At 54.9% G+C, this 24645-nt stretch overlaps 1 long non-coding RNA gene across 1 annotated transcript; it reads right to left on the reverse strand.

The window, feature by feature from the left end:
* Positions 1-1014: 1014 nt before the first annotated feature.
* On the reverse strand, positions 1015-22308 carry LOC110258359. Its single transcript, XR_002341113.1, has 2 exons — positions 21646-22308; positions 1015-1196 (listed from the first exon to the last, which is right to left on the reverse strand). It is a non-coding gene; the product is annotated as an uncharacterized LOC110258359 (long non-coding RNA).
* Between the last annotated feature and the right edge of the window lie 2337 nt (positions 22309-24645).

The following is a 24645-nucleotide window of genomic DNA, read 5'->3' on the forward strand; positions in this document are numbered from 1 at the left end:
GGTTAAGCTCATCCAGAAGCATCCCCCAGACTCACCCAGAATCAGGTCTGACCAAATGCCCAGACACCCCACAGCCCACTTGCCCTGACTCGTAAAGTGGACCACTTCGAATTATGAGCATGAATTTGACCAGGCATCTTTCCAGGTTTAAATGCAAGTGTAAGTGCCTTTCAGCCACAGGCGGGATCGCTGAAAGGACGCAATCTGTACTTCCTAGCTCGCACCCACCCCTATATTTCATTCTCACCAACATAGCGGGAACACTGCACAAAACTGGCTCGGCCGTTTTCATCTCACTTCGTGGTGCAGGTTTGACGCCACTGACGCTGGGGCCAAGGAAGGCGGGGCGAGGGGGAAGCAGCTGTGGGGACCCCCTCATCCCCTCTCCTGCGAATCACCATTTTCAGGGCAAGCAGTCCAACGGCGTCCAAACGCACGTCCACACCTCAGGCTCACGCAGAGTCCCGCTCAGCTCCCACGTGATTCGGAGCCACTGATGTCCTCTGCTCCCAGCATCGTGAACGCGCGCAGGGCACCGCGCGGCGCAGTCTCCCGCCGCCTCCGCTCCGCGCATGCTCCCTTGTCCCCTTCGACCTCACTTGCAAAACGTAAGGCAAAGCCGAAAATTACTAAGAATTTCAATCTGAACCATTTTTTAGATTCCACGTGTGAGTAATATCGCATGGTATTTGTCTTTCCCTGTGTGACCCACTTAGTATAAAAATCTCCAAGTCCATCCCTGTTGTGGCAAATGGCATTACTTCCTTCTATTTTATGGCTGAGTAGTATGTCATTTTGTATCTATTTATCTCCATTTAGAGAGAGAGAGAGAGATGCCACATCTTCTTTGTCCGTTCCTCTCTGCTGATGGACACTTAGGTGGCTCCCAGGTCTTGGCTGTTAGAAACAGTGCTGCCATTAACACAGGGGTGCATGTATCTTTTCAAATGAGAGTTTCCGTCTTTTCTGGATATATGCCCAGGAGTGGGATTGCTGGATCAGATGGCAACTCTATTTTTAGGTTTTGAAGGACCCGCCACACTCTCCTCCATGGCGGCTGCACCAATGTACATTCCCACCCGCAGTGTAGGAGGCTTCCCTTTTCTCCGCACCCTCTCCAGCATTTGCTACGCGTAGACTTTTGAAGGATGGCCATCCTGCCTGGTGCGAGGTACCTCATTGTAGGTATCACCTATCTGCAAAACAGAAACAGACTCATAGAAAATAAACTCATGGTTTCCAAAGGGAAAAGGAAAGGGGGGAGGATAAATGGGGAGTTTGGAATCACCAGATACACACAACTACATGGAAAATAGAGAAACAAGGACTTACTGTAGAGCTCAGGGAACTGTGGTCAATATCTTACAATAACCTATAATGGAAAAGAACTGGAAAAAAGAATAACTATATTTCACTCTGCTGTGCACCTGAACCTAACACAACATTGGAAATCAACTATACTTCAATTTTTTCTTTTGATACTCGAAGCATATGGACGTTGCCAGGCTAGGGGTCGAATCAGAGCTGCAGCTCCCAGCCTACGCCACAGCCATGGCAACACTGGATCCGAGCTGCACCTGCAAACCACGCTGCGGCTTGACGCAACGCCAGATCCTTCACCCACTGAGCAAGAACAAAGAGTCAACGTGGGTCCTCACAGAGACAACATCGGGTCCATACCCCCCTGGGCCACAACAGGAACCCCCTATACTTCAATTTTTTTTAAAAGAATGTCAAGGCCGTGACTGCCAAACACTGAATCCAGCAGGGGTCCTGTATGGTTGCCCAGGAGGCAAACCCAGGAAGCTGACCCCGACGTCAGGCCCAAGGGCCCCGAGACCACTTGGGCCAGCCTCCTTGTCACAGCCCAGCCCAGGCCAGCACACCCACACAGGCATGCACTCAGACACGAGCCCTGGGTCCCGGGAGTGGGGTTGGCGCCTCTGCTCAGCAAGGCAGACCAACTTCCGGGTGCTCCCAGTTCTCTGGGGAGCAGCTCGGCGATGTCAGGTGATGTCCTCAGTACGTACACTTTTGGCCCCCAAAGCCCTGGCCTGGCTCTTCCCCCTGCACTTGGGTGCCTCTCGGGGGACAATTCCCACTGGCTGTGTGCTCGCCCTGGGCCAGCAGCGTGAGGCTGGAAAGTGAATGCTTGCCATCATGTGGGCTAGGACCCTGCTGGCTCAGGGAGGCGGCAGCCCGAGGCCCAGCCCTTTGGGTGCATGGGGAGGTGCCAGACAGAGGGAGGAATGCGTGCAAAGGCCAGGAAGCGCCACAGCCCGTCTGGCAGCCAGAGATGCAGTGCAGGTGTGTGTGAGCCTCAGCCCTCACTCTCCAGACCCTCAGGAGCCCCCAGCGCCCATCAGGCCCGACCACAGCACCAGGGAGGCCTGGTCCCACTCTCCCAGAGCAATCAGGCTAGTTGGAGAAATAGAAACCAACAGGAGAGAAAGCCAGGGCGGTGGGCAGCCCAAGGCAGGAAGTCCAGGAGAGCTGCCTGGAGGAGGTGTACCAGGTGTACCAGGAAGGACTGAGAGCCCGGCTGGGAGCTCAGGGCCTCAGGGATGGAAAGAATGATGTGTGTGGAGCCTTGGCAGTGAGAACATTCCAGCAGGTTTGGACAAGGGCAATAAAGTCCATGAGGCCAGGAAGGGGCGGGCTGGGGTCAAAGTGAAACTGGAAGCTAATGCTTTCCCGGGAGAGGCAGGAAAGCGCCCTGCTGGGAGCGAGGGGAGGGGCAAGCCTCGGTCCAGGTCCAGGGCTAGTGGCTGCTATCTTTGGAAATACATCCTGGCACAGCCAGGGTAAGAGGACGGAGCAACGAAGAAAATGATCACAAAAAAGTTAGACAACAGCTGGGGACAGACAGACAGACCGCAGAACAGAGACCTCAGACCTCAGGGAGACGCTGGTGCCCATGTGGGAAGGCGACACAGGACAGGGAAGTCTACAGTCAGTGGCTGGGGCCAGCGAGCCGGAAATTACATGGTATCCTTGCCCCACACTTACTCAGAAAGAAGTTGCCGGTGGGGTAGAGAAAGCACACAGGGGAGTTCCCATCCTGGCTCAGGGGTAATGAACCCAACTAGGATCCATGAGAATGCAGGTTCCATCCCTGGCCTCGCTCAGTGGCTTGAGGATCCTGCATTGCCATGAGCTGTGGTGTAGGTCACAGCTGTGGTGTAGGCGCTCAGATCCCACGTTGCTGTGGCTGTGGTGTAGACTGGCAGCTGCAGCTCCTGTTCTACCCCTGGCCCAGGAACTTCCAAATGCTGCACGTGAGGCTCAGGAAGGAAGGGAGGGGAGGAGGGAGGAAGGAAAGAAGGAGGGAAACAGGGAGTTCCCTGGTAGCTTAGCGGGTTAAAGATCCTGCATCTTCACTGCTGTGGCCCAGGAAATTTTGCATGCCATGGGAGCCGCCAACAAAAGAAAAAGAAAAAAAGAAAATAAACAGTCACAACTTTTGGAAGAATATGTCTCTGCCATAATGAGATACCACCTCACACCCATTAGCATGGCTGTTATTTTTTTAAAAAAAGAAGAAAGTAGCAAGTGTTGGTGAGGATGCGGGGAAACTGGAATCCTCGTGCTCTGCTGGAGGGAAGCAAATGGAGCAGCCACGGTGGGAAACAGTTTGGCACGGCCTCCAAAAAGGAAATGCAAAATTATTCGATGCTGCAGTTCCGCTTCCGGGTACACATTCGAGAGAACTGAAAGTGGGGATCGGAAGATATTAACACACGCACGTCCACAGCAGCGCTACTCACAGCAGCCGAAAGGTGGAAGCAACCTAGAGCCGCCGGATGGAGGGATGAATAAACAAATTGTGGTCAAGGAGTTCCCGTCGTGGCTCAGCGTTAACGAACCCGACCAGGATCCATGACGATGTGTGTTCGATCCCTAGCCTCGATCAGTGGGTTAAGGATCTGGCATTGCCGTGGCTGTGGTGTAGGCCAGCAGCTGCAGCTCCAATTCGACCCCAAGCCTGGGAACCTCCATATGCCGTGGGTGTGGCCCTAAAAAATACCTTAAAAAAAAGAAGAAGAAAAAAAAAAGTGATCTATACTAAAACGGAATATTACTCCGCCTCCAGAAGGAAGGCTATTCTGCCCCCGGCCACAGCGTGGGTGGACCTCGGGGACCTCATGCTGAGTGAAATCAGCCAGGCACAAAAGGACAAACGTTTATGATTCCGCTCACATGAGATCCCTAGAGAAGCCAGAATCGGAGACAGAAAAGAAAATGCTGGGTCCAGGGCTGGGGGAAGGGACGCACTGCCGCTGCAGCCCACTGGCCCGCAGCCGGCCTGGGTTTGCCACCTTCCGACTCCCCCCTGTGGGCTCCGCGGACGGGTTTGGCCAACAGGAGGCCCCCGCAGGAGTCCGGAGGGTGGAAGAGGCTGAGGGGCATCACAGCCGCCCTGGGTGGGCCTTTTCTCCATCAGCTCTCCCTCTCCCCACAACCTCAAGGCTTAGGGGTGGCAGTGGCTCCCCCAGTGGCCAGCCTGGGTACCACATGCTCCGTTCCTTGTTGGTTTCTTTGCACCTGGGTAGAGTCCTCTTATCCAGCTCTCCACAAATCCTGCATTTGAGGGTGTAGCTGCTTCCTGCTGGCTCCCTAGCTGCTTTTTTTTAAAAAGGGCAAAGCGGAGACTGAAGCGTATTTGTGGCACAGAGAGCCATCAGAAGAACTTAGACCATGAACTTCCACACACAGGACAGAGAGCGTAAACCAGGAATTGCCCAAAGTGGACAGGAGGACAGCAGAGCCCACAGGAAGCCACCCACCTCCCGTGGTGTCCACATCCTAACCCCAGACCCTGTGAATAATCCCCCTTACGTGGTGACCGGGACTCCGCAGGGGTGACAAAGTTAAGGACCTCGAGGTTGGGAAGGTGATCCTGGAACCAGTGGCATTACGAGGTCCCCACAAACGGATGGGAAGAGAGAGAGATTGGAAGCTGCGGTGCTGCTGGCTTGGAAGAGGGAGGAAGGGCCGTGAGCAAGGATGCATTGTCTCCAGAAACTTGCAAAGAAAAAGGGGGAGAAAAGGACTCTCCCCTCCGTCTCCAGAAGGAGCACAGCCCTGCCAGCAGCTTGACTTCAGCCCAGTGAGACCCAAGTCAGACTCCAGAACTGTCAGGAAACGAAGCTGCTTGATGTTAGGCCACTAGCTGGTGGTACGACGTCGCAGCAGCAAAAGGAAAGCGCTGCACCTTCGCTGGGAATCAGGGAAGTCAAGGCCAGCGACAAAGCCCAGGCACTGCCCTCCTACATGGGCACACATCAGGGCACCCATACGGAGAACCTGGGGTCGCCCTCTCCCCTGGTGGGCGGATCCAGCAGGAGGGTGCGGGAGAAACTGACAGCTTCACATGAACTGGAGGCACTCGCACCCAGGACCCAGGGAAGCCGCCTGGAGCCCTACAGCCAGGTCCGCAGAGGCGGCCCCAGGACACCCCTGCTGCGGCCCCTCCCACTCTGGCTCCCTCCACCTCTCACTGGCTTTAACCAGCAGCAGGGACAGGCCTGGACCGGAGGGAGACCTGGGGGCCCAGGGCCACCAGGTTGGGGGCAAGCTACCCGGCAGAGAGGGAGAGAGGCCTGACCAACCCAGTGGCCCAGCCACTATCAGGCTACGGGAGGGACACTAAGCCAGACCAGCAGAAGGACCGCCGGGCAGGGCCCAGTCTACCCTGCCCCGACCCCCACCTCGGAGGCAGAGAAATAAGAAACCACACCTAGACGTAGAGAGCAGACGTGTGGCTGCTAAGGGGGAGGGGGAGGGAGCGGGGTAGGGAAGTTCGGGGTTAGCAGATGTGAACTGTCACATTTAGAAGGGACAAGCAATGAGGTCCTGCGGTGTAGCACAGGGAACTGTATCCAGTCACTTGCGATAGAACATGAAAGATAATATGAGAAAAAGGATGTGTATATATTTGTCTAACTGGGTCACTCTGCTGTACAGCAGAAACTGACAGAACATTGTAAATCGACTAGAATAAAAAAATTTTCAAAGAAAGAAAACCCTTGTTTTAAGCACTACAGCTGGGTGCCCTCCTGGCACTATTAGGTAAAGAGACTACCTGGATGGGGACCTCCCCCCACCCCACAAGCACCGGGTGGTCCCCCAGCTGATAATGATGCTCAGGGCTAGTGGGTTACGGAGAAACGGAGCCCTGACCGCAGCTGGAAGGAGCCAGCCTGGCGCACACGTCTCCCCAGGGGCAAACCTCAGGAACACAGTGCGGCTCCATGCTTCCAGAATACCTGAAGAGGTAAATCCAGAGACGGAAAGCAGATTAGATGAGTGGCTGTCGGGGAGCGGGGGAGGGGGGTTATGGGAGGGAGGCTAACAGGTCTAGGGTCTCCTTTGGGGGTGATGAAATGTTTGAGAACTAGAGACAGTGTCTGCAGGACTCTGTGACAGCGCTAAATGCCGCTCAAGTGTGCACTTTAGAAGGGTTCATTTCTATCACGTGAATTTTACCCCAATTAAAAAAAATTATGTGGCGTGAAAAAAGCACGTTGCAGAAGGACGTGCACAAGACCACACCGGGTGTGTGAGAAGTGCCCAGATCTTCTGCGGTACACTTAGGGCCGTGCACACCTGCTCACAGTGGGGAGGCAGAAACGGACCAGAGAGATGGACGTGAAGCTGAAAAGGGGGCGTCCTCTGGGGGCGTGAGCGTTGGAGGAGCACAGGCCATATTGCATGTTGATTTCCCGTTAAAAAATCAAAAACAAATGTTGCTATGCGTTGAATCTGAGTAGTGGCCATGGTTGTGGTTATATTTTTCTCTTTTCCTGTAGGCTTGAAATATTTCGTCATTGAACTTGAGAAGCAGAGCGCACCCCTCCTCCCCCTCTGACCATACTTCACCTCCCAAAAAAGTGCAATGAGAAGCACAACCTCAGCATCCTGGAGGCTCTGACGGGGTCCCGGGGCCTCTGGGGGAAAGCGTTGACTGGCTGCCGGATCCTGGCCCCGAACCGCTGGCCACCTCCCGAGAGAATCTTTGCAGCAACAACTGAAGCCTTGACTGCCACTCCCACTTCGCAGATGGGGAGACGGAGGCACGGAAGTGACATTACCCGGCGCAGCAAGAGACACAACGGGGACCCGCCTCCGGCCGTGGGGCTCCCAGGGATGAGCCGAACTGCACTGAACGCTTAGCCTGACGAAGGTCCTGGGACACGGTCTCCGTCAAGTCCCAGTGACAGCGGGCTGGGCTGCCCCCGCAAGCCCGAGGGCCAGCACTTCCTTTCTAGAATGTGAACCACTCTCCCCAAACCCACCACCACGGGCCTGGTTTCTACAGCTTCCGGCCCCCGTCCTCGGATGAGCCAATGGAAAGGGCAATTGGAGGTAAGTCCCCACAACCACGGGGGGCCCCCGGGCAGGGGGGCTCCATGGCCACCCTTGTCACTCATCCCACGCACATGTGGGTAAGGAGGAGTTTCAAGCCACTTCTCTGAAGCCAGGTGGAAGGCCTCTGCATTGCTACAGCCGCCCGGGGCCGGGGGGGTCCACCCAGAGAAAAGGCTTCTGGGGCTCAGGACCCCAGCAGGGATGCGCTAGGGGTGAGGCCCCCGGGACAGCTGCACAAGCTCTGAATGAGAAGTACAGGCGCACCAGGTTGCAATCTCCCAGACCTCGGTTCTCCTCCTCCGTGAAGTGGGGTGGTAGTGCCCACCCCACTGCGTGTGTCAGGATTGCACAAGCTTGGTGCCCGTCAAAGGCCTGAGGCTCAGGGAGTGCTGGCTGGTGGTGACATTTCTAGACTTGGCAACAAGTAAGCAAAGAGAGGCTTGGGCTGGCGCCTCAGCCTCCTGCCGCCACTGACATCAGCGTGGCGAGCTCCTGCCTTTCCTGGACTCAGTGCCCCCACCTGCACAAGGGGTGGAACAGACACCCTGGGGCCAGAGGAAGTGACATCCCTCCCCCTGGATTGGGTGCCCCAGGACCCCCGCAGAACCCCCCAGCTGGAAACACATGCTCTTGGTGGAGAGCCTGATGCCTGGGCAGCTCCTGGAGAGCTGGGTCCCGGAGCACAAGTTTCCTTGTTTAGGAGAAGCGCCACAGATCCCCGAGCCAGGGCCCAGGCAACCCGAGGGCTGGCCCCCATCAGCAAATATCCACAGAGCCCCGAGGAGCAGGCCTTCTGCAGCGGGGCCTTAGCCCCGAGGCTCAGGCTGCCAGGGAGCAGCAGAGAGGGGATTTGAACTTGGGGCTGTGGGCCGCCCAAGGCCAGCCTCTCTCTCCGCTTTGAGTCACCACAGCACACAGGCTGCCCTGTGACTGATGACCAGTGTAACCAGGGTGGTTTTCCTTCCTGTGCCTCCGTTTCCTGAGATTCCCCAGGATTTTTCTTCTCGTAAAAAGTGTATCTTATGCGTAAAAAAGTGTTTTCTTTCTTTCTTTTGTTGCTGTTTTATTTGTTTTATTTTTTAGGGCCACATTTGCATCATATGGAAGTTCCCAGGCTAGGGGTCGAATGAGAGCTGCAGCTGCCAGGCTGCACCACAGCCACAGCGACACCAGATCCGAGCCCCATCTGCTACCTACACTGCAGCTCGCAGCACCACCGGATCCTTAACCCACGGACCGAGGCCAGGGATTGAATCTGCATCTCACGGACACTATATAGGGTTCTTAACCTGCTGAGCCACAACAGGAACTCCAAAAAGTATGGTCTTTGTTAAAATAAGAATAATGATAATAATAGCACCTACCTCGTGGGGTTATTGTGAGCACTGATGGAGCTGAGGCGGACTGACAGTGCCTGGGCACCGCAATGGCTGTAGCTATTGTCCCGCTATTAGGGTCCCTGCTCACTCAGGGCCCCCTCCCCCCCACTTCGAATAAATCTCATCTCTCCTCAGGGAGATCTGATTTGAACAATATGGCCCAGGTCTAAAAGCTTCCGGATTTCAGAAGTGTGTGCGATTGCCATGACACCCCTAGAAAATAAATCATCTGCAGAAGGAGTCTTTCTCTTTTTTTATCACCTCCCATTCTTTCAGAAACTGCACAGGCCACTTGAGAAGGAAAAGCAGCCCCTGGGTATCAGCAAATAATTCCTCGAGTTATAAATAGCCTTGATGCCTGAGCAGAAAGCGGCTCTGCGAGAAATGTATGTAAGCCCCACCGCTCGCAAAGGCTGCCCCAGTCTGAGAGCTGAGCGGCAGGGTCACGCAGAGGCTGGGATGCAGCCCGGGTTCCTGGACCCCCACGCCAACCCCCACCCATGCGGCTCCCATCACAGAGAACAGATCTGCGGTGGCCAAGGGGGAGGGAGTGGGATGGACGGGCAGCCGGGGGTTAGCAGAGGCAAAGCAGTATACACACGACAGATAAACCACCAGGTCCTGCTGTGTGGCACAGGGACTACATTCAGGGCCCTGTGACGAGCCATCACGGAAAAATATAAAAAAGAATGTGTGAGATAAATGTGGAATGGTATATACATCCCTGGATGTGTGCGTATGTACACACGCAGGTGAGATTATGCAAATGTGCAGGTATAACTGAATCCCTTTGCTGTACACCTGAAACTAACACAACGCGGTCCATCAACTACACTTCGATTTCCAAAAAATAGATGGGATGTTTTAAGGCAGGGGGGCAGCTCAGGGGCTGCCACCTCACCCAGGGGCTGCATCCCTCCAGAGGGCTGGCACACGGCGAGCCTGATGATGGGAGTGGGGGTGACATTCCTCAGAATTTGGGGCTTTCAAGGACCCATCACGGGGGTTCTGACCCCTTGCCGATGGGCGTAAAAGGCTTTTCTTTACGTACCAGCTTTGTTTCCACGTGCCTGTCTTCGTGGAGACAGGTACCCCTCATCAGTAAACAAACAAGCCTGGGAGTTTCTCCGGCACGGAGACACTCCGAGACACAGTGGGGCGAGGAGTCTGGCGGGAGGGCCTGGAGCAACTGTGACTCAGGGAGGAGAGAGTCTGGCAGGAAGGCCTGGGGCGACTCCTGCAGCAGCAGTTTTCTCGGTCTGTCCACCCTTTGCCTCGTTGGTAAACCGCTCAGGGTCAGCCCGGTCCTGCTCACATTTCCAGGGTGTCTGTCCCTGGCCAAATCCAGCTGGAGGGGCTGGCAGGCACGGCTGCCTTAGAAGGGGACATGCAGAGAAGCCTCTGTCAGAGAGGTCTTCACCCGGAGCCCAGGTGGGCCAGCCCTGGGGGCTTTGCCCCAAGGGACAGTCAGGGAACACCTCTTGGAGATGTAGAAGGACTAGAGAGGACGGGAAACAGGCTGCAGTTCATGGGGGGGGGTACATTTGGGGGGGCAGGAGATGGGGAGCATATCTGAGTTGTTCAGAGATCAGTTCAAATCTAGGCTCCCCTACTTGTGGCTGTGTGGCCTCAGGAAAATGACTTAACCTCTCTGTGCTTTGACTTCTCTGAGAATTGGGGTTGGAAGCAGCACCTGGCTGCCAGGTTATAGGCCTGTGTGGCACATGGGGCTTGTGTAACCTGTGCCCACTAAAGGCTGCCAGCTGTCACCATGGTGGAGGGCCTGCCTTGGCCTCTTAGCAAGATGTTCCAACATCTCAATGGGGTTTTAGCAAAACCCACTAGAAGATTCCGGGCTGCAGAGAAGAGCAGTGCTGGGAGTCTGGAAGGTATCAGCCTGGGGGCCCCGTGTGCCTTGGCGAAGCCTGGAAGTTTGGGGAAACTGAGTCAGGGAAAGCCAGGGTTCCAAGACCTCTGTGAGATGAGCTGGGATTCACAGGCCCTGAGGAGAGAGGGCCTAGGACCCAGCGATCCTGGCACTGACTGAGCCGTGGGGGTGGGGCAGCAGAAGCAGGCCCTCACAGGACTGCCAGACAGCTGAAGGCAGAGGCTTCTGGAACCAAGGGCTGCCACCCCACCTGCACCCCCAAACTCACCCTCGTCCTTGTCCCAAACAGCCCTGCTCTGTGGCCTAGGGGACTTTCAGCTGTGTACAGCATGGCTTCTTGTTCTCAAGAAGTTCAGAAACAGGAGTTCCCATTGTGTCTCAGTGGCTTGAGGACTAGTATCCATGAGGATGAGGGTTCAATCCCCAGCCTTGCTCAAGTAGGTTAAGGATCCAGCATTGCCATGAGCCGTGGTGTAGGTCACAAATGTGGCTCGGATCCCCTGCTGTTGTGACTGTGGTGTAGGCCGGCAGCTATAACTCCGATTGGACCCCTAGCCTGGGAACCTCCATATGCTACGAGTTTGGCCCTAATAAATAAATTAATTAATTAATTAAAAAAGAAAGAAAGAAGTTCAGAAACAGCCCCCAGCTGCCTGCAGGGTGCAGAGAACTCTGGTTTTTTGTTTGCTTTTTGCTTGCTTGCTTGCGTTTTTAGGGCCACACCTGAGGGATATGGAGGTTCCCAGGCTAGGGGTCGAATCAAAGCTACAGCTGCCAGCCTACACCACAGTCACAGCAACGCAGGATCCAAGCCGATGCAGCGACCTACACCACAGTTCATGCAACACCAGATCCTTAACCCACTGAGCAAGGCCAGGGATCAAACCCGCAACCTCATGGTTCCTAGCCAGATGCATTTCCGCTGCAACACGATGGGAACTCCCCAGAACCCTGGTTCTTGAGACGTGAGTGGACCTGAGCCCTGAAGGGAGTCTGTTTGGTGTGGAGCTGACACACGGGAGGCTGTGAGGGCGCCGTGGTCCACGGGGCTTCTGAGGCTTCACCCCTGCTCGAGGTGTGCCTTCTCACCGCCAGGCATGGAGACACACACACACACACACACACATAAATAAGCAGGTGTGCGCACACAGGAGAATCTACCCCAAGATCCAGGGGCACACACGTGCACACACACCCTCATGCACACATGTGCACATGTCTGCACACACAGCCCCAGGCTCCCACGCTCAGTGTCCTCCAAGGATGACAGGCCTGGAAGGTCACCAGCACCCGACCCCAACAGGGGAGGCAGCCCCCACCACATGCTCAGCTGATGCACTGAGCCACCCCCAGGAACTATTTGCACAACACACGGGGCACCCCCTGGGGGTGTGAGGTGCTAAGACCCTGGGGACCCCGGAGCCCTGTTTCCTAAGGTCATAACCGCAGAGTCCAATCACACTTCAAACAGCCTCCCTGGGAGTTTCCTGAGTCTGCCTGTGTTTTTCAATCCTGAATCTCATAAATAACCCCTTGATTTCCCTCCCTCATCCTGGAATTTACTCCTGGGAGAACTCCCCGCTGGATTAGGAGCCTGGACCTGGGTGGGCAGGGGCCAATCTGCCCAGGCCCTGCTCCCCCTCCCTCACCTGCCCTCCGAAACAGAGCCTGGGAGTATCTGGGTGAGGTTCCTGGGCCCTGAGCCAGCAAACCAAACCCTCACCTGGCCCCCTTTGAGAGTTGCTAGGGTTCGGGATGTAGGTGAGGGGACGTGCCTTCCTTGACTAGAGGCCAAGTGTCGGGCTTCCTTGGAAGAAACACAGCCAGGTCTGAATACCTGCTTCCCCAAATCAGACAGCCTGGCTCAGGAACTTCCTCTCATCTGTCCCACCATCCAAAATCCACCATTTATTCACCCTCTCACCCATCCACCCATCCATCCATCCATCCATCCATCTGTCCATCCACCCACCCATCCATCCATCCATCCATCCATCTGTCCATCCAGACATCCATCTACCCACCCATCCATCCATTTGTCCATCCGTCCATCTGTCTATCCATTCACCCATCCACCCACCCACCCATCCAGCCATCCAGCCACCCATCTGTCCATCCATCCATCCACCCACTCAATTCAAGGATTCAGTTGGCTGGAGTGGGGAAGACAATCAACTCCACAAGTATTTCAGTGACCCCCTGTTGTGGGTTGGGCCCTGGAACTGAAGTCCTTAGCAAGACCAGTGTGGTACCCCTCCCTCCCAAGCCACGGATGTCACCCAGACTCTTCGACTCCCCTGGGCTTCAATTTTCCAGATCCCTGGAGAGGGGTGGGCTGCACTTCCAGCATCTGAGCAGTTCTACAAGAGTCAGCAAAGAACTGGGATTCCTCTTACATAAGTACAATTGGTATATCTTGGGGACCCCATTGGCACAGCCAAACCCCTCCACACACAGCCCTGGTTCCCAGAGAAGAACCATTTCACAACTTCCCGAAACGCGACAGAGCCGTCAAAGGGTGGTGACCTCGCTGGTAAGTTGTGAAACACACAGCTCGGTTATGTTTGATGCCGCAGAGAACATGACAGCTGTTATCACTGAGAGCAGTTTGGGCCTCAAGTCACAGCTGACTCCCATTCAGATGGGTTTTGGGACAGCCAGGTGCGGTGGGGGGTGCCCCAGGATGAGGGGTGGGCACTGCAGGAGCGGAGGTGGGGGACCCAGGACCTTTACCTCTCCCTGCTCTCCCCCTAGTGTCCCACGCAGGCTGAACGGAGCCCCAGAGAGAGGAGGGAGAGAGGAAATATCTTCTGGAAGGACTGGAGGGAGGAGAGAGTTTCCCAGAAGCCCCGAGCAGGACCAGTCGCCCGCAGGGTGGTCAGGGGGTGGTGATGATTTAGTCCGTGGAGGGTGGGCCAGCTGGGGGGTGGCCATTACAGACACCTTCGAGAAATCTACAGCTACCTCCCCCCAAAATCCCATATTTTAATTGACCCTTTGGAAGAGGACATAAAGGTTTTCCTTTTTCCCCTCCCCACCTTTATGAATGAACCCCTTTTCCTGGAGGAAAAGCAGGCAGTGTGGCTCAAGGAGGCTGATCCCAGACAAGGCCCATGACCCAAGCCCAGCCTTCCTTCCATTCTTCCCACGGATTTGCTATATGGACCTGTGGGAAGTCTCGCTTCTTTAGCTATAATCTCAAACTGTAACAAAAAATATATATATATAGAATTTTAAGGCCTTCTTGTCCCCTCTGTGCAGAGAGCCAACACTGGGGATGGAAAGAGAGAGAAACTGAGCCCAGTGACACAGGTCGAGCTCCTGGATTCAGCTGTTCCTGAAGCCAGACTGATCATGGACTTTCCTGTTTGGGAAGCCACTTTTTTTGTTGTTATTGTTTAAACTAGTATGAGCTGTGTTTCTGTTGTTGGCAATAAGAGTCTGTCTTATACGTTATGGCTGTGCTTATTCAGACGTAAGGCACTTACTGGGTCCCTGTCACATTCCAAGGTCCATGCTGGGCACGGAGACAGAGGCCAGTGAGACCCCCTTTGCCTCATGCCAACCGTTACACTCCTTTTCCTCTCACAGAGTGGGGGGCAGCTAACAGCTCTGGCACTGCTCTTATGCTAAGAAATAATCTTGACACATTTCATCCGTTTTCTCATTATTTGCTATGGCGCCAAAGCCAGTGAGCTTGCTGTCCAGTGGGGTGAGCAAGCACCCAAACCAGCAGCAGCAAAGCCTCATTCACAGCAAGCCGTACTCACAGCATCCCTGTAGGACCAGCCAGTGAGAAGGGCTCAGCTAGTAGACCGGTGTGGATGGATGGCCAGGAGGTGCCCAGGGCATCAAAGTGCAAAGAGAAAACAGAACCAGAAATGGCAATGAAGGAGCTCCCCTCGTGGCACAGCGGAAACAATCCAACTAGGAACCATAAGGTTGCGGGTTGGATCTCTGGCCTCCCTCAGTGGGTTAAGGATCCAGCGTTGCTGTGAGCTGTGGTGTAAGCCAGCGGCTACAGCTCTGATTGGACCCCGAGCGTGGGAACCTCCATATGCCGCGGGTGCAGCCCTAGAAAAGACAAAAAAAGAAATGGAAATGAATATCAAAGGAACAACAAAGTTGCATAAAATCCATGACCAGTATTACAAAATCTGTACCATCTCAGCTCTCTCGATACACATATGCCTGGGTGTGAAGTGTGTGTACCCGGAGAAAAAAGATGAAGAGGAAACACGAGGAAGCATCAACTGGAAAAACTGCAGAAAATTTTACTTTCTGCACTCTGTATTTTCCAAATTTTCTATGAGAAAGAAAGTGCTTTTTAATTTCCCTCTTTTTTTTTTTTTTTTTTTTTTTTTTTTTGGCTGTACCCACAGCATGCAAAACTTCCCAGGCCAGGGATCAAAACCGCACCACAGCTTTCACTACCAGAGCCACAGCAGTGACAAGCCAGATCCTTACCCCGCTGCACCACCAGGGAACTCCAGAGAACCAGTGCTTTTTTAAAAAATTAAAAATAAAGCAGCATAACTACATACAATAGCCAAGACTTGGAAACAACCTAATGCCCACTGACAGAGGAGTGGATAAAGAAGATGTGGTCCATATACACAATGGAATATTACTCAGCCACTAAAAGGAAAGAAATAAGAGCATTTGCAGCCACATGGATGGACCTAAAAATGATCCTGCTAAGTGAAGTCAGCCAGACGGTGAGACACCAACATCAAATTTTTGGAAATGCCATAAAATTTGGTTGTAATGATCATTGTATAAATATAAACATAATTGGGTAATTGAAAAATGCTATAATAAAAACAATTTTTTTAAAAGCAAAAATAAATAAATAAATAAATAAAGCAGCATAGCATGGGGCCCACAGTATGGGAGCAACCTGGGCAACACGCCCCCAGGTCACCTCTTATCCACAACAACAACTGACGTCACAAGCCCCACACAGGCCTCATCTCGCCTACTCTGGGGCCCCTGAAGGCACCTCCCCTCAGTACAGAGCCCCCCCACTCCACATTGTCTCTTCCTGGCCCTGCCCTGCCCTTTCTCCCAGGAAACCCACTTGGCATCTTGTGTGCCAACTGGAGTTCAGGGCAGTTAACACCCTGGGGGTGACCTCTGACCACAACAGGTCAAAGCCAGGACTTGCTCCCCTTGCTGGGGGCCCACAACCATAAGGTGTTGGCACAGTTTCCTGGAGGACCCCATGGGCCCTAGCAGCCAGCCCCCAAGTGGGGGTCCCCTCCCTCCTGTTTGACCCCCACCCCACTCCCATCCCTGGCCCTTCCCCTGTAAAGCCTGGTACCCAAGCCCTGCCTCAGGCTCTGTGCTGGGGCCCTGCTCCAAGCATGGATCCCACCACCCCATCCTAAGCTGTGTCAAGGAGTCTCTCCCCCTGGCTGTGCCCAGGCCATCCCTGGTCCCTGGAAGGAACCCATGCCCATTTCTCCTCTGCAGCTGCAGAAGGGCCTGGAACAAGTTCAAAAGGGAAAGGCCCTCCCATCCTCCTAGGAGTCATCTTGTGCCCAGCACATGTGATGGGGTGACTTTTAGCCACCGGCTTCCACCAAGCTGGGGGGACCATGAATGGGGCCTCTGGGTCCACAGGCCCATTCAGGCCAAGAAGAAGCATCTGAGCTAATGCATCAAAGTGAGTAGAAACCTTCAGAGCAAAAGCCTCGGGGGTGGAGGAGGGTGGCATGGGCCTGCCTTAGCCCCACTGGGCCCATTCCAGGAGCCACTGGCCTGGGACCTGCAGGTGGGGAAAGGGGCTGAGGGAGATAAGGTGACAGTCTGAAGATGGGGTCAGTGATGGGGCCAGTGATGGAGCCAAAGACTTTGAGCATTTTCTTGCCAGCACCTGGAGCTCCAAACAGGCCTATTCTCATTCTGTGAAGACTGTCTTTGGTAATTTGATAGGGATTGCATCGAATCTATAGACAGCCTTGGCTAGTATAGTCATTTTGACAATATTGATTCTTACAATCCAAGAGCCTGGCGTATCTTTCCATCTGTTTGTGTCATCTTTGATTTCCTTCATTTAATGTTTTATAGTGTTATAGTGTTCAGAGTATAGGTTTTTGTCTCTTTGGGTAGGTTTATTCCTAGGTATTTTACTCTTTTTGATGCGATTGTAAATGGATCGGTTTCTCTGATTTCTCTTTCTGATTGTTTATTAGTATATAGAAATACAGTTGATTTCAATGCAATCCCTATCAAATTGCCAAAGACATTCTTCACAGAACTAGAACGGAATATTTTAAAATTTGTGTGGAAACACAAGAGACCCCGAATAGCCAAAACAATATTGAAAAAGAAAAAAAATCGAAAATGGAAGAATTAAGCTTCCTAACCTTAGACAATACTGCAAAGCCACAGTCATCAAAGCAGTATGGAGAGTTTCTGTTGTGGCACAGCAGAAACGAATCTGACTAGTATCCATGAGGATGTGGGTTTGATCCCTGGCCTCATTCAGTGGGTCCAAGATCCAGCGTTGCCATGAGCTGCGGTGTAGGTCTCAGAGCAGCTCGGATTTGACATTGCTGTGGCTGTGGTGTAGACTGGCAGCTGCAGCTCCAATTCAACCCCTAGCCTGGGAACCTCCAAATGATGCAGGTATGGCCCTAAAGAGAAAAAAAAAATCACAGTATGGTACTGGCACAAAAACAGAAATATAGACCAATAGAATAGGATAGAAGGCCCAGATATAAACCCAAGTACCTATGGTCAACTAATCTATGACAAAGGAGGACAGACTATACAGTAGAAGAAAGATAGTTTCTTCAAGAAATGCTTCTGGGAAAACTGGAAAGCTACATGTAAAAGAATGAAAGTAGAACACTATCTAACCTCATATACAAAACTAAACTCAAAATGGATTAAAGACCTAAATATAAGGCCAGACACTGTAAAAGTCCTAGAGGAGAAGGCTCTTTCACACAAGTCACAGCAACATCTTGTTTGATCCACCTCCTAGAATAATGACAATAAAGACACAAACCAAGGGGATCTAATCAAACTCGAAAGTTTTTGCACAGCAAAGGAAACCATTAAAAAAACAAAAAGCCAACCCACAGAATGGGAGAAAATCTTTGCCAGTGATGCAACGGACAAGGGCCCAATCTCCAAAATATACAAACAACTCATGCAACTCAATAACAAAAAAAAAAACAAAAAACAAAAAAAAATTGAAAAATGGGCAGAAGACCTAAATAGACACTTCTCCAAAGAAGACATATGGATGGCCAACAGGCATAAGAAAAAGTGCTCAGTATCACTAAATGTTAGAGAAATGCAAATCAAAACTGCAATGAGACACCACCTCACACCAGTCAGAATGGCCCTCATTAACAATCCAACAAATAGCAAATGTCGGAGAGGGTGTGGAGAAAAGGGAACCCTCCTCTACTGTTGGTGGGAAGGTAAATTGGTAAAACTACTGTGGAAAACAGTATGGAAGTTCCTCAGAAAAGTAAATATAGAACTACCACATGATCCACCAATTCCACTCCTGGGCATATATCTGGACAAAACTGTCATTGAAAAAGACACATGCACCCCTACGTTCATAACAGTGCTATTCACAATAGCCAAGACATGGAAACAACCTAAATGTCCATCAATGGATGAATGGATTAATAAGATGTGGTACATATATACAATGGAATATTACTCAGCCATGAAAAAGACAAACAAATGCCATTTGCAGCAACATGAATGGATCTAGAGACTCTCATATTAAGTGAAGTAAGCCAGAAAGAAAAAAACAAATACCATATTATATCACTTGTTTGTGGAATCTAAAATATGGAACAGATGATCATACTTAAAACAAACAACAAAAAAAAAAAACCAGAAACAGATCATGGCCAAGAAGAGCAGGCAAGGTTCCCAAGGGGGGAAGGGAGGGAATGGGATGGATGGCCATTTGGGGGGGGTTTCTGGATGCAAACGGTTTTGTCTGGAAGGATGGGCAATGGGATCCTACTGCACAGCACAGGGAAATGTGTGTGATTGGGTCACTTTGCTGTACAACAGAACTCGATGAAATATTGTAAATCAGCTATACTTTAATAATAATAATAAAATAATATTTTTCAAAATAGCCCTGGAGGGAGTTCCCTGGTGGCTCAGTGGTTAAGGATCAGTATTGTCACTGCAATGGCTCTGTTTGCTGCTGTGGGGCAAGTTCAATCCCTAGCCCAGCCATAAAGGAAAAAAAGAAAAAGAATGAAAGAGAAAAGCAGGCCTGGAGGAGCTGCAGGCAGAAGGCAGGGCGTCCGTGGAGTTCAAAAGAATCCGTGAAGGATTACCCAGATTGGGGCGGGCACTGAGCTCAGTAATGTGGCTGCTTTAGGTAATGGGGATTTATCATTTTCCAAGAACGCTAATACGAGAAACGTGCTTGCTGCTAAAACCCTTCTCCTTGCTGTTGAATTGTGCTAAGCGTTGCCAGAGGCCTCTGTGCCTGGAGCAGCGTTTCGGGGCTGCTGTAAATACCCCTTGTCCCTGTACGGTCAGCTGCGAGAAGAGACCGTGGGTGCTGCTGGGCTTTGTTAGGTGTGCGGGTCGCTCGGATTCAGACGAATGCTCGGCAGCTTCCAGGGGGCGCGGTGGGATTGGGAGGCCGGGAGCTGGCCCGCCTTCCGACCGAGCCTCGCCAGCCCTGCAGCCCTGGCAGATGACTCAGCCTCAGGCAAGAGCATCATCCCCTCCCATCTTTATGGCCTGGAACCTCGGGTCGCCCCCCACCCCCGGCCTCAGCTTCCTCTTCTGTAAAACGGGGGTAGTCATCTCAACAGAAGCCAGAAGGGAAAGAGCGGTCGTGGCAAAAAGGCCTCCCCCTTCGGAGGTTGGCAGCGGCTGCAGGACGCCGCTGGGCTGTCTGGGCACCTCTGCAGCTGCCCCACCTCAGACCTGGGCCCCCATCCCCTCCTGGCCTTGATCCAGCACCGGGGGCAGGGCCCTCTGTCTTTCTGTCTTTCTCCCTCTCCCTTGTTTTTCTTTGAACCTCAGCTGCAAAAGGTCAAGTTCACAGGCTTCCTAGGCTCCTGGCGCATGGCCACCCCGCGTCCCCACTCAGGGGCTGGGCTCACCACTGGGCGTCCAGGCCCTCTCCTCCCCACCCCCCACAGGGGGCAGCCCGGCCTGGGCGTTGCCTGGGCGTTGCCTGGGCACCGATCGACCGCACGTGCTCGTGCAGACTGGTTCTCTATGTTTTGTCTGCATGTCACGTCAATTTACATAAACAGCACCGTGCAGTCGCTCACGTGCTTCCTCTTAACTTTTTCCATTCGGCTCGGTGTTTGGAAGGTCTGAGCTGCTCTGTCTATGTGGTTCCAGCCGCAGCTCGGTTTCCATGGGGCGTGTGTTATACACCGGCTCCTGCCCGACCAACACCTCTGGATACGCCCGGTGCCATGGGGCAGCTCAGGCCACCCCTGGGCCATTTCCAGGGTCACCGCACACGGGGCGGGCACGAGGGCCATGGGCCCGGCACCTCCCCAGAAGGGCTGCGCCAGCCTGCGGGCCCACAAGAAGGCCGGAGCCAGCTGCATCGCATGTCCCCGCCAATGCCAACCTTCTCTGTGCACGAGGAACACGTGCCAGTTCAACAGAAGTCACAGTTACGCCAGCTAACACTTCCGAGAGCCGGCCCGGTCGGCATCTCATGTGAAGGGCACACCAGCCCTGGAAGGCGGGCACTTTGGTGACTCCACTTCACAGCCGAGGAAACTGAGGTTTGGAAAGGCGAGGGCCTTGGGCAATGCTTCTCTGGTCCCCAAGTCAGAGACAATGAGGGCCGGGAAGAGAGGTGACCTGCCAAGGCCACTGGTGGCAGCTCCACAGCTAGGACAGCACCCAGCAGTCACCTGCCTGCCCCAGGCCGCCTCACTGCCCCCTGAACACACACCCAGGCCTGGCAAGGAGGGAAGGGGTCCATTTTAAAGCCTAGAAAGGGCAATGCCAGACCCAGAGCTGTGGGCTTCAGCCTCTGTGCAGGCTCCTATCTGCCCACACCCACCCCCTGAAAGCGGTGGCCCAGCGCTTACGCCCCTTTCCCATCTCAGGTAAAGAAATTACACACTCCCCATGCAAACCCAGGCAGGGAGCAAGGCATGGCATCCTTTCCTTCTTAGAGTGTTGGCACCGGCTGTGGGCTGGAAACTATCTCGAGACTTCTCACGCATTTTCGCAGTGGGATGGGCATTATTAGCCCCAGGTGACCGGTGAAGCTGCAGAGACTTGCCTGGGGTCGCACAGAGGGGGGGCCCTGGGAGGGTCGGGATGGGCCACCGAGTGTCTGCAGCCAAGTCAGCTCGCCTCCCTCCAGGACCCACACAGGGGCTAATAAGCAGGTGCCTGACCTGGAGCGGAGGGAAGCACTGGGTGGGGCTGGGGAGGCAGCAACTGATCCAGGGGAGGAGGTCAGCCCGCAGGTCGGCTGCACCAGGGGCCGCATCGGGGACCCAGAGGCCAGATCCCCAGACAGGCTCCCAGGTCTCATCCTTGACCCCTCAGAGGACCCAGTGTGCCGTCCCCAAGATGCCAATATTCCAACATCCAGACCACAGGTCCCAGGCTTCCACCCGCCACGGGAGGCCCAAACACCTCCACAGGGAGCTTTTCCTGACCTGGGACTCCAAGGACAAAACCAGCTCGAGTTTGGGGGTCTTTCCAAACAGCCTGAGGCTGGGGATGGACATCGGTCTCAAGGATGTGACCAGGGACATCTGCAAAGAGAGGGGACCCCAGGCACCTGAGGGCTGTGCAGAGCCCGCCCTGACTCGGCCTCCGTGGGTGGAAGCCTTGTGGCAGGAAGGGCGGGATCTCAGTTTCCCCACCTGTAACTGGGGGATGCCTGCACCTGTTCCAGGTGAAGCGTGCAGCAGAATCATGCAGGTGACAGAGCAGAGCCCAGAGTGAATGTTCAGTGTTGGGCCAGCAGCATTTACCGAGCGCCCCCTCTGTGCCAGGCCCCACACTCACCGCTGGGGAAACAGGTGACAAGCCCACCAGGACGCCTGTGTGCGCAGAGAGCCGAGGTCAGGCCCACAGATGGAAACAGAACCTACAACTCCGTACAGACGCGGGGCGGACCGCTGCCCGCAGTGTGAGCGGGGACAGGCTGGGCAGCGCAGGCCAGGTGACCTGGTGGGGAGGGGTGTGCAGAGGGAGGAGTGTGACAGAGGCAGGGGCAGGAGAGGAGAGAGTGTGTCTGGGGGACGGCCATACATGGAGAGGTCCCAGGGGACACAGGTGGAGCCTGTGGTGCTACGTGCTGGGGTCTCACAGCAGAGCCACTGCAATGTGCTGTCCCCACAGTCCTCCCACGGAGGACCACCACCCTCCCGCGGGCAGTGTGGTCAGCAAGAGCCTCCAGCCACGCCCTCTGCCCACCTCACCCAGGCCACGTCTCCCGGCAGCCCATCTGGGCCGCCTCTCCATCTGAGCCCACTTCCTCCTCCTCCTTCGCACAGGTGTCGACCCCGAGGACGGTCTTGTACCCACGTCCAGCTTGGCATCTACTTCCAGAAGCCACCCCGAGACAGCTGGCACCAGGCACGGCCCCCGAAAGCAGCGAGGTGAGGGGCTCAGCCCCCCACCCGCGCCGAGGCCCCCGGCAAGCGGCAGGGGCGTGGTGGCGTGGGAGTGAAGCGGTCACTGGGAGGGGCAGCCGTGGGAGGGAGGCTCTGGTGTGTGTCGTGGCTCACGCATCTGAGACACGTGGGGGACACAGGAGGAGACTGGGAGCAGCGGTCGTTGCTAAGCACCACGGTGCTCCCTGGAAAGGTGACAACAGCGGGCGATGGAAAGCCCATGTGAAGCCCAGGGGCCCCTCTGAGGCGCTCCGCTCCCTGAGAGCAGAACAGAGAAAGCACAGACCAAGCCCAAGGCCCAGCAGTCTGAGCGGCTCAAGTTCAAGGAAGACTGAACCCCACCAAGGACGGGCTGTCACGCCCAGGGTGGGAGAACAGGGCCCCTGAGCCACGGGAGGGGGGCAGATGCTCTGAAGCGTCTCACTCCCTAGAGACTCGGCCGCAGAGCCCCCACGGGAAGAGCGTTCAGCACAGGGAGACAACGCAGAGGCTGCCAGCCCCCTCGAGGCAACCCGCCCCCTGTCCCCAGCCCCCAGGGCTGGGAGCTGTGGGGTCTGAGAGGGAGGAAGGGAGCTGTGGCCCAGAGGGACCGCCAGAGGCAGCTGAGGCCCACGTGGCACCTGTCCAATCAGACATGCATGGCTGTCTGGGAGGAGCCGGCTCCTTCTCCAGGACACGGGACTAACCCCGGCAAGGCCCCCAGGAGACGCTGCAGACACACTCAGGAGGGCTCTCAGGGGCCCGAACCCGTTGAAGCCGACATGCCAGGGCGGCTGTGGCAGATGGTGACGAAGGGACTCAAAGGCATGGGGACACAGGCACCTGGCGTGGGCACACCATCAGGCCAGAGGCATCAGGTGACTCCGCTCCACAGAAAGGTCTAGAGGCCACACGGCTCTGAAGGCACCGGCATCACTGCAGCGTCCGTGCCGGCCCGTCCTCCAGGAGGACGCCCACCCACCACCGGCCCTGGGGAGGGGGACCCAGGCAATGAAGGGGGGCAGCGCTTCTCCACCAGCAGCCAGGGCTCCGTGACCATCGCCAGGACCCGCCAGGTCGGAGGGCAGCCGCACACCCGGGCCCACAGGGCGTTCCGACCCAAGGGGCAGAATTCTCAGAACAGACAAGGGCGTGTCTCAGGTTGTGCCAGTGGAAGAAACCAAAGCATAGATGAAGCAAAGGCGAGGCGGGTCCCAGCAGCAAAAAGCCACTACCTGCCGTGCCCAATTCCCACTCCTGACTCAGTCTCTAGAGGCAGAACTCACTGACTAAAGAGGAGGCTGAGTCCCGAGGAGAAAGGACCCTGCAATGTGACAGCTACACATGGTAATACCATCCTCAGTGCCCCTCCAAAGAGACCTGGGGCCACTGACTCAGGAAGCAATGGGGGAGGGGACACTCCAATAGCTGGAGGACTGCTGGACATGGGGCCCCAGCTGGCCTGGGCTCCAGGGACAGGAAAACATCATCACAGCCCCCAGGAGATCAGGGCGCACGGAGGCCAGGTACCAAGTGCAGGCCTGTCCGAGGTCCAGTTTTCATGAAGCCAGGGGGTCTGCCGCCCCACGGAGAAGGGATTTCTCTGATCCCCGGATGAACAGCTGGAGTCACAGGCTTAGCAACTGGTGCACCTCCCGCCCTGGGTCCTGGGCTGTGGGGTGAGAGCCATGGAGGGGGACGGCCCCCTGCGGGGCTTTGAAACGGACCCCTCCTTGGCCAACATCACGCGTCAGAAACAGCATGACATCCCAGGAAAGGGGACGGCAGAGGTGAGGGCCACCTTTAAAGAGACAAAGGGTGCATGTTGGTAACTGGTTAATTCGCCAGTCTGGCCGGAGCCGAAACTTAAGCATCCTGGCAGACGAGGTAAACCATCACAGGCTCGCTAAGGGACAGCCTGGGTCGCAGGGCTGTGCCGACGGGGTCTTTGCTAGAGCAAATTAACAGGGTCCCTGGGCCCTGTACGCAGCCACCCCCAGCAAATGCACCCTCTTCTATCCCAGGCAAAAAGGAGGCTCAGAAACAGCACGCATCCACATGGAACGAACAGCAGTATAGACCTACAGTCCCCAGGGCGGGGCCAGCTCTCCTGCCCTCTGTCCTCACACAGCCCAGAGAGCCTGAGTCTTGGCCCGCAGAGCATCTTGGCATCCAGTTGATTGGGCCGGAGAAGCAAGACAGATCCAGCCGAGGAAAGGCCTGGGTGAGATGCATGCGCTCCGGAGGGCGGGAGGGACGGCAGAGGCTGCCCCAGCCAGAGGCACTCCGGGCCCCCCCTTTAAAGTAAAAATCAAACTGTCGCTGCATACATCTCCTACCATGGAGAAGGGTACCCCCTGCCTGCCGGGTTCAGGCCCCGGAGCAGCCCTCCCCGCCCTGCCCACCCCGA

Source organism: Sus scrofa, unplaced genomic scaffold, assembly GCF_000003025.6.
Source record: "Sus scrofa isolate TJ Tabasco breed Duroc unplaced genomic scaffold, Sscrofa11.1 Contig1914, whole genome shotgun sequence".
Lineage (NCBI taxonomy): Eukaryota > Metazoa > Chordata > Mammalia > Artiodactyla > Suidae > Sus > Sus scrofa.